This window comes from Pinus tabuliformis, chromosome J (assembly GCF_031772625.1).
Source record: "Pinus tabuliformis cultivar Carrire ecotype Pingquan chromosome J, CPIR1, whole genome shotgun sequence".
Classification (NCBI taxonomy): domain Eukaryota; kingdom Viridiplantae; phylum Streptophyta; class Pinopsida; order Pinales; family Pinaceae; genus Pinus; species Pinus tabuliformis.
This window is the reverse complement of record NC_142295.1, coordinates 146,712,025-146,721,706: the sequence shown is the minus strand read 5'-3', so window position 1 is coordinate 146,721,706 and position 9,682 is coordinate 146,712,025. Positions and strand designations below refer to the sequence as shown.

General features: G+C 33.9%; 1 long non-coding RNA gene across 1 annotated transcript; it reads right to left on the bottom strand.

Annotated features, from left to right (window-relative positions):
- Positions 1-1,764: 1,764 nt before the first annotated feature.
- Positions 1,765-3,719, bottom strand: LOC149226059 (uncharacterized). The gene is made up of 2 exons (XR_016247000.1): positions 3,213-3,719; positions 1,765-2,710 (listed from the first exon to the last, which is right to left on the bottom strand). It is a non-coding gene; the product is annotated as an uncharacterized LOC149226059 (long non-coding RNA).
- Between the last annotated feature and the right edge of the window lie 5,963 nt (positions 3,720-9,682).

Sequence of the window (9,682 nt, the reverse complement as noted above, 5' to 3'; positions counted from 1 at the left end):
ACACAAATTGATAAAGGGGAAGTTTGTTTCTCTTCATTTTAAGTCTCTTTTTATCAATTTATTTTAAATGGAGATTAAATGGTCTAAAACATAAAGATATTATCTTTTTTAAATGGATAAAATACAATTTGCAAGGTATCTATCAAATAAAATTTGCTTACTTCAGTTTACATAAAAATATTTAATTATATAAGATTGATCATTTTCATTGGAGCTGTTATTATTAATGATGTTGCTTAGCAAGTTATGATGTTGATATGATTAGTGGTTTTACCATATCATTTTAACTAAACAAACTAAAAACTACATGCACAAATTTCATCACTGCAAAAAAAAAAAATACAATGACAAGTCACAAAGTAGCTCTTCTTGTAATAGCTTTGAATCTTGTTATTAAATGGCCTAGAAAATAAAGGGCTTTCACCCAAATTCAATTATTACTAACATTCTCTCCACCCAAATTTAATTACTACATACATATAAATACTAACATTCTCTCAATCCAAATTTAATTATTACATACATATAAATACTAATATTCTCTTCACTCAAATTTAATTCTTATAAATAAAATAATGAATTCAAAATAAATAATTATTATTATAATCATTTTAAATCATATTAAATAATTTTGAATTCTGATAATAATATAATACTTTATAACCAAAAAATATTAACATTTATAGCCATTTTATATATATATATATATATATATATAAATAATAATTTTTGGTGCCCAAAAAACAAAAAATCCCAGGAATGATAACATAATTCACATTAAAGAAGAAAAGGTTGTTGCGAGAAATGGGCGTTATCTTTTATTAGTCTATGGAACCAATCTCAAAAATATATATGCAAACCTTTTGATTAAAAGCCATGTTTAAAGAATTTGGAAGGAAAGATTACAAAATTTTTATTGTTTTCTAATCTTACATTAAAGAGAGAATTGGTTAGTTCCGTGTTCGTTTTAAATCTGCGATGAAGCCACTATCTATAAACTGATTACACAGCATTTTATTAATAAAATTATATATTGGTTTATAAAATGTAGATTAAATGATTTGTATGGGTCTAGTGGTTTTAGTTTTTATCAAGTAAGAAGTTTAAACAGTTCAAAATTATAGTTTAAAAGGTCACAGGTTATCAAGTAAGAAGTTTAAACAGTTCAAAATTATAGTTTAAAAGGTCACAGGTTCAAATTTTAAATTTTATGGGAAGGTTACATGTTCAAATTTTAAATTTTATGGGAAGGTCACATGTTCAAATTTTACGAGAGGTTGAAGAATGGATTATGAGGGGTTGAAAAATGGAAGTTATTTTGAAGAAATTAAACCAATTATAATCTTGGTGACAAAATAATTTATTAATTTATTAATAAAATTATATATTAGTTCATAAAGTATAGATTAGTTAGTTTGTATGGATTTAGTTTTTACCGGGTCACATATTCAAACTTTATAGAAAAGTCCACAGGTTTATACCTGATGAAGAAGGGTTTTCAAACTTTAGAAAAAGTTCAGTTTGTATGGATTTAGTTTTTACCGGGTCACATATTCAAACTTTATAGAAAAATCCACAGGTTCATACCTTATGGATTTAGTTTTTACCGGGTCACATATTCAAACTTTATAGAAAAATCCACAGGTTCATACCTGATGAAGAAGGAGTTTTCAAACTTTATAAAAAGTCCACAAATTCATACCTGATGAAGAAGGGTTGAGAAATAGAAACCACTTTGAAAAAATTAAACCAATTTCAATCCTAATGATAAACATCCATCACACCCATTATAGATACATAAGTCTTGAGTCTTCTTCAACCCAGGAAGCAGATTGATCACATCCATCATCCATTATAGATACATGAGTCTTTAGTCTTCTTCAACCCAGTAAGCAGATTGGCCACCTTTAGGCCAATAAGCAGATCGGCCACGGCCTACGCCCAACTTAATTACCAAGAAAAAAAATAACACTAAAAAACTATACATTATCATAACAACTGTACATAGCCAATGTTATCAAAACAAATGAAAAAGCGTTTTCCTTCGGAAAATCCAGAAACCCCTTATACTGAAGATAGTGCATAACAGCCCAAAATATCAGCCAATGTTATCAAAACAAATGAAAAAGCGTTTTCCTTCGGAAAATCCAGAAACCCCTTATACTGAAGATAATGCATAACAGCCCAAAATATCAGCATACATACAGAAGACCTCCCTTTACCAAGCTGCAACTGAGACCTTCGGCTTCAAAACCATAACCAAAACCTTTGGCTACAAAGCCAAAACTCGGGTGGATCTGTCGCATCAAACTCAGAACTAGCCTCGGCCACAAAAAGCTGGCATTATCAGTACCCCTGCTTAATTCAGGGCAAATGCTGCTACCTTAACACAACTCAGACTTGAATCAAATCAATCACAAAGCCCACAAGATTTTGCTGACCCTGGGTCATCCTAGCCACGGGCACTCCAATTTAACTACAGACTACTGCCCTAGCAACAACAAAAAAACTGAGAAGTTGATGTACAACCTCGGGCACCAAAAAGAATCCAGACCAGTCTACTTAAAATGACACTTAATGAAAAAATATAAAATCACATTATGGAAAATATTCGCATAGCCATTAACAGGCTGTCACATTGGTCTCCACAGATAACAAATATCGCCCCAGCTTTTAATCTTGGGATTTTGGCTGGGCAAATCTTTAATGCCTAGACAACAAAGCCACAGCACACAGAGACGAGAAGGAATCGGTCAAAAAATTAATACACAATATGTTCAAATCCCAAATTTATCTCCTTATATCATATTTCCTGGTAGGTTTGCCATGAAATAAGTGTTTGGAATAGCTTTGTAAATAAATGTAAGAGACTTATATTTAACTTTAGGAGGCTTCACCATAGGCCGGTAGATAATACAAGTAATGAAAGTAAGTCCTAATGAAAGTAACGGTAGATAATACAAGTAATGAAAGTAAGTCCTAATGAAAGTAACGGTAGATAATACAGGTAATGAAAGTAAGTCTATCACCAAATTCTAGCCTCTTGGAATCAATTTGCATTTAGTATTTGGAATCAATTTAGAACTTTAGTATTTGGAATGAATTTGCAAGTAAACGACTGGTATAAAACCCTGATTTGAAAACTTTCAATTAAAAAAAAAAGTTCAGAAGGAAAAAGGGGAAAAAACAACATTGTGGTGCAAAGTGTGTACCTATCGATATTTCTGCAACGATTTTTCAACAACGAACCACCGCCATTAAAGGGTGGCCAGCTATGTAGTTAGTTTATTATTCTACATTCAATCCGTGTATGCGGCTGTTGAGATTAAACAGGCAACAGAAGAAAAAAAACCCTGGCAAAGCCGGGAAGCTTAAGTTGCAAAGCGGAAATCCCTTTTTACTGTTCGCAATCGAGATTAGGCACCAGACAATCCACTTTGGTCTGGCCCTCAGTACTTCATGCGATCAAAAGACCAAAACTTCACTGGATTTAGGGCTTTAGCAATATGAAACACCGCAACAGTAGGGTTTTCAAAAAAAAAAACCTTTCCCGTGGAAGGTTTCTGCGATCAGGGTTTTGGTAACATGGTATTTTAAAGCACTTTTTAGGGTTTCGGTATCTTTTATATTTTGTCTAGATAACGATTCTTAGCTATTGGACATTCCACCACTCTGTGGAGCCATCAAAGGGTTTGCTCCATTGATATACTATTCGGGCGTTATTATCGCCTCGGCAGGTTACGAGAGGTTTAGAGTCTCCGATTGATATGTTTTTCTATTTTTTAAACCTTTTTGAGATAAAATTTTGGTGTAATGTTTTGTATTTTAAATTTTATTGTTGTATGTATAAATTAATTGAGTGAATTGAAAAACATTTTAAATGTTTGTTTTGTTTTGTTTTGTTTGTTTGTTTTTGTTTTTTTTTTGTTTTGTTTTTTTTTTTTTTTTTTTGGGTGGAAAAATCTATCAACTCAGTTGTCAAACCAACAATGAGGATAGTTATCTCTCGCTGCTATCCGCGAGTGCTGGCTTGACTCATCACCGTCAAATAGGAAAACCACGCCACCTGTAATAACCCGCTGGTGGTCCGTAAGGGAGCAGGCTTCCACTCCTGCCAGATGCCTCTGGGTCTTGGGCCGTTAACCTATTTCTTTACGTCCGAGGAAGACGAGCTCTTAGCCAAGCAGAAGCAGTTTTATGGTATACTCCAAGGCAATTTAAACATTTAAATGGTGTAAACTAAATAAATTAAAAATATAATTTTCTTAATTTAAAATCTAAAAGGGTGTAAACTCAATAAATTAAAATGGTGTAAACTCAATAAATTAAAAATATAATTAATAGTGTAAACTCAATAAATTAAAAATATAATTTTTTAATTTTAAATCTAAATTAGATTTTAGGTAAAATAGACTAACAAGATTAAAAAAATAAATAAATCAAATCATTGGTTTCATTGTTTTTTTAATTTATTTATGAGGTGTGATGTACAGAAATTGTTTATTGTAATTGGAATAATTGTAAATGTTGGGTAATTTTATCAAAATAGATATTAACAACCGATCTGGTAATTTTATCAAAATAGATATTAACAACCGATCTGGTGATACGGTTTTCGTTGAGATCACTAGTCACTCTCTAAGGCATTTAGTCTATTTAAATTTAACAATTCAAGTAAGTTATTCCAACCATTTTTTAACATAGAATATTTAGACTATGTTGTATCAAATAGTGATTGCTTGATGACTATTTCATGGTGTTGATCCAACACATTACAACCCAAAAAAGAAAAGAAAGAATTACAAATATCTTAAAGCTTATTATAATATTAAGAATCCATCTCAACGTTGAAAATATTAAGCAAGTAGAAAGACAAATAAAATTTAAAGTAAACTTCTTGGAACTTAAAAGATATGAGTTTCAAAAGAGGGTAGAGTATGTGCACTTCCGTAGACTTTAACAATCAAATCACTACATGGAGGGGTTCCTTATCCTACAAAAAGAAGAGTATCATACAACAATGTAGTGTTTAGCCTGATTGTGACCTTAAAAGTGGAAATTTACTTGGTATAACATTTTCTCCTTATGAGATGATCGAGTGGTTGACACAATGGGATGTTATCCCATCTACCTAGTTTCGAATACCACATGGGAACAATTTTGGTCCATTGTAATAAAGCTCAAGGTGTAGCCTTTCCCCTTGATTTTAGAAATATGAGCATGTTCTCTATTAAAAAAAAATGTAATTGATTGTCTTACCATTATATCAACACAAATTTTCCACAATCTTTCCATATGCTTCGTCATTATTGTTATGATTTCTATTGCTTCACTTCCCTAATATCTTGTCAGAGAAGTATGTACATTCAAAATATGGATAATTAATAATAATGTTGCTCTAAGTAAATGTAAATATTCAAATATTGTCTTTTTATTATAAATAGAACAAATACTTTGTATTCAAAATTTGGATTTCATGGCCATAATTGTTTTACATCAGGATAACAAAACTTGCTTCAAACTTAGCATATGCTTCCATGTCTCAGTATACCCTTGAAGCAAATTTCTTTCTCCTAGTAGCTTTATATACAATTAAGAAACACTAAAATCGACCATAGATCCTAAATTACAATCCTAATAACAAAATACATCTACAAAGCATCAAGAAACATTATCCAAGATTGAGTTTCCCCTTGTCCTCACCAACAGAATTGCCTCGATTGCTCAGTCCTGCACTTGAGTTGCCAACACCTCCATCGCTCTGAAGTTTTGCTACAAACACCTTCGACAACCCTGCAATTATCTCTTTGACCTCGATGAACACTATCACTAACTAGCTCTGAATTGGCAGTGAGGAGGTATGTCTCCATATTTACAATTTTTCGCTCCAAGGTCACCTCCATAGCCTCAAACTTTGCATTGATTCTCTTGGTGTTAGCAATTCATTTGTTTTCCAACAACTCCACTCGCTGAGTGATGAGGTTGAGACTCCCCATGATTAGCTTGAATAGGAATTCGGTAGTCTGCTTCCAGCGCGCGAGCTCCTCCTTAGAAGGGTCCCACTGTGATCTCCTGATACACTCATTTTGACACTCAACCAACTCTCACTATAATCACCACTGCACACCAAATCTTTAACTGTGGGCAACATTACTGGGGGTGTTGGTGACTTATATAATCCCCGCTCTCCTGTCACTCCAAACGTTGTTGCTCGTGTGATTAACCATTGGAGGTCCTCAAGCTGAAGTCCCATTAAATATACATTTTTCCTCAGAGATATGGAAAATCATGTCTGCAAGCAATTTGCAACATAATTCCTCCTCCCCATTAATTCTCTCCTGTTGTGAAAAATCCTGCAAATTCACTGAAATGATGGGATCCTCGCATCCTCCCCACTCCACTTTGACATCCTCTTAAAACCATACACTGTGTTACCTTGGAGGTCCAGACGGTCGCCATGCATCATGTCCATTCTCGACCTATCCATTCATTTGCAACCTTGCCTTCATTTCGTCCCACCAACATTAGGATTCCTGCCTTGAGTTATTAACAATTTATCCTGCATTAAATCAAGGGATAGGGAGGTAGCTGCCAATTCTCCCGTCCAACTCATATCTCCCGACCCCTAATGTAATGCCTCAATTTTCCATTTCATCGACAACCAAATTCAATCACCGCAGAACATGAAAAATGGAATGTTGCTCAAATTTTGCTAATTGGAGGTTTATTCATTTAACAATGGATGATCTTTTGTCCATTTGAGAACATTTGTATGACCAACATTGAGTTCCCCACTATGGATTCAAATATTGTTTTTAAGAAAAGGTTAAAACTAGTTTAATTCAATGAAGTAATATTTATTAATTTATCATTATCTCTTTTGTGTCGTACCATCAATTGCATCAAATCACAATGGAAATAAAAAAATTGCAAATAATTTATTAATACTTTTTCAACCTTGCGAATGAACCCAAACCTCAATGACAAAATTAGTACATTTAAATATTCTCTACTTCCCTTTCATGAATTTGCAAAATGAATTATCGCGATTGCCAAAATGAGATACCAAGACATTCATTACCTTAAGGTTGAATTCCAAAAAGGCGAGAGCACAACCTTTCATCAATTTTATGCCTTCATTCCAATGTCTAACATCCTTACACAAAATTTACAATGTTGATTATGCAATGGAGATGTTTTATGCACAAGGATGATCACAATGACAATAGAGTTATGTTCTTACATATATATATATATATATATATATATATAACTTGGATTTTTTTAAGCATTGATTTTTTTAAGCATTGAGAAGTTTGGTTGGTTTGATTCTTCATGGTAATTAAAAATTTTGGGTCATGATTCACCCCACAATTAGCCATTTTCCACATTTTTTTGAATTTAAAAGTTATAATGGTTTTTTTTGTTAAAATGGTCTTCATTTATTTGTTGTGTGTATTTGTTGAAAGATAGGCATTTAAGTTTATCACTAGCTAGAGATTGATCAACTTATTCAATACCTTTTACAGGATATTGGGAGGTTTTAACTCTGTAGCATTAATTAATTAATGCAAGCACATTCTTAATAAAAAAGAAAAGGTGTAATGGCAAGCATACACATTAACACAAATATTTTATCTTGGAAACCCAAGCCAAGAAAACCAATAAGATTTTTTCAATATATTCTTTTGTATAGTATTACAATACTAGATCCATAAACTACCAATCCACTTACTATAGATTATAATACAACTATAGTTCCTTAATAGAAATTATAAAACCATGGGAAAAGCCACCATGTGCCACAAAACCGCTAAAGGTGAAAAGTGTTTGAAAACTACCAAAAACAGATCCCCATTAGGACCCCCCAAACAAGTGGGGATGCACCTGTCACAATGCACAACACATGAGGATAGTCATGTAAAGAATATAGCACATACCCAAAATTCTCCCACCTGTTATTTTGTTTGCACATAAGGGCTCGCAAGAGTGCATGATCAATAATCTAGGGAAATAATGCCCATTGTTTCTCTACACTAAGAGAACTTCTAAGTGCGTATAGATTTTGTTAATGAATTTGCAACATTCCTCAAAGTTTCCACCTTCATCAACAACACCTTCTATTCTTTAACCATATCTCTCACAAAATGATATTGAACATCAATATGCTTTACCTAGAATGGTACATTGGGTCCTTCGCTAGGAAGATTGCACTTTAACTGTCACAACCTATAATCACAACTCATTGGACCAATCCAATACTTGAACACAACCTTTGCAACCATATTTCTTCCTTGCTTGCATAAGTAGTTGCCATGTTATGACACTCCATCCCACCCCCTTGGAATTTCTACGTTGATGGGAGGTGTTACCTTTAACTAACCCCACCCCATGGTCTCATTATGGAAATGGGTTATGAAATTCATTCTTTCCCAAAGTGTGCGGAACTCACTTTGGATAACACCAAACATCTAGCTCGTTAAGATATTTTGAAATTATAACCTTTATCTCAATTTGATCTATGAACCAAAAGATATGCCCCTTAAAAATCTAATCAATCAAACAGTGCCATGTGGTGCATGTGTGGCTAAGGATTAAATCCTTCACATCTTGAAGCCCTCGCATGATTGGCCTGAATAGATCAATGGCCTATATTAATTGTGAGGCTCCCTACCTCACTGATAGTTAAAAAGGTGTTTGGGGGGGGGGTCCACAATTTGTCACTTATACGACTAGCCCTCTTGTAGAGCCTCTACTTTACACCTTATCATCCATCATTACCTACTGTTTTCATCACTTTCCTCTCTCTTTTGCCTCATTTTCCACCCAGATCATTACATTAGTTGTCATTAAACATGATCAAGTGAGCTTTGCTAATGGGTGACTGTTTTGTTTAGTTTTTGACATACTTACAGGCATTCTGCAGCCATCTGCTGATTCCGCAGCCATCTGATGATCCCGCAGCCATTTTGTTGATCTCAAGGTTCCACGTGCTATTTTACAGAACGAGCCACATGGGCATGTTGGAATATACGTGCTCGAGGTTCCTGTGCCATCAGTTCAGCCAGCCACGTCATTTGTACCTCCGGTCAAAGGAGGTCAAGTTACGGTCAAATAAAGGCAGCTTAACGTTGATGCGTAAGCTGTTTGGTCATGTCGGTGGAAAAGATGACTTGTCCGTGTTTTGTAAGCCGTGGGGAACATGATCCAATGTTGGATTCATTGCCCATAACGACCAGGACCTCCAGCTCGACCATGAAGCATATGACGTGTTCACTGCACCTTTAATACGCATGATATTCAGTTTATTTTCTGTTTTATGTTTTACGCATTAGGCCATCTTGCAGATGCCTATAAATACTTGCGTCTGCGTACGCTTATGTTAACTTTTTAGCTGTTGTAGTTTATGAATTTGTGAGAATTTTAGCACCTTTCTGAACTCTGTTTTTATAGAGCTGTTCCAGCACTTTTGACTATGTATTTCTGCATATGAAGTAATGGAAACAGTGCTGTTTTGAAGTTTTAAAGCATCTGAGTTTTCTGTGGGTTGTATGGATGGAGGGCCCCGTTCATGACTGCCCTTGTATAAGTATTTCATGTTTATACTTCTGCAATTTCTTTATTTCACATACAGCATTTCCTTTTCTTGAGTTATGAACAGCTTGATTTCTTTTCATTGCTG